This window comes from Primulina huaijiensis, unplaced genomic scaffold (genome assembly GCF_012295235.1).
Source record: "Primulina huaijiensis isolate GDHJ02 unplaced genomic scaffold, ASM1229523v2 scaffold205804, whole genome shotgun sequence".
Taxonomy (NCBI): domain Eukaryota; kingdom Viridiplantae; phylum Streptophyta; class Magnoliopsida; order Lamiales; family Gesneriaceae; genus Primulina; species Primulina huaijiensis.
In genome coordinates, this window is record NW_027354224.1 from 1 (window position 1) to 869 (window position 869).

An 869-nucleotide genomic window follows, 5' to 3' on the forward strand; every position below is an offset into this window, starting at 1 on the left:
GTATACTCTTGCAAGCCATCTCCTCTGGGGCTTATGGGGCATAATATCGGTATTTGCTATATAAACCTCTTTGATCTTCCGGGATTTGAATGTTCCAGTGAATCAATGTCTGTCAATGCACTGTCTGCGTTGAAATGCTGGTTTTGTAACAGTCTAAAATTAAATCCCTCAAGTTTCTCATAATCTTTTAAACTTGTATCAGGAACATGTTAACAAAATAGATTTTGACTATATGGAGTATGCAAGACAAAGGTTTCAACAGTACTGGAGGAAGAAATCTGAAGCACTGAAATGTTGAAGTTCTAAAACAGATACAAAATGGTGATGGTAATACTGCTTTGTTTTTTTTATTTCTCTGTTTTAATATTTTTTTATTTACTATTGTTTCTTATATTTTTTCAAAAAATCCCATTGTAGCACTTATGATTTGTGAATAAACAGCAAGTTTTATTAGAGCAATACCAATCTCCCTATTCATATGGTCAAAACCATCTGCAGTACCTGGTGTGACTCGAATGTAACAACATTGGATAATTGTTTACCACTTTCCTCAGTTTATTTTTTTTATAAATTCTTGTTTGAATTACTTTTCTTGCTAAAATAATGTTCCGAGTTTGTGTGTTTTATTTGAAAGTTTTGCTACAATCGAAGAACTACTTATAACTTTATGGGTATTAAATTGAAGCATGTGCAATGGGGTCGGGTGATGATATTATCGACCATTTTGATTTTTGTGTATCAGCATTTAGCAGTTAATAGTTGATATTGAAATAGCAAGAAATTAAATTTGGTCCCATTTCCGACATTTTCAGAGGTGAGAGGTGATATACTATTATGGATCAACCATGTCCATATATTAAGTGTTGTAA

General features: G+C 32.2%; 1 long non-coding RNA gene across 1 annotated transcript; it reads left to right on the forward strand.

Annotated features, from left to right (window-relative positions):
- On the forward strand, nt 1-565 carry LOC140966379 (uncharacterized). Its single transcript, XR_012173338.1, has 2 exons — nt 1-49; nt 203-565. It is a non-coding gene; the product is annotated as an uncharacterized lncRNA (long non-coding RNA).
- The last annotated feature ends 304 nt before the right edge of the window (nt 566-869 follow it).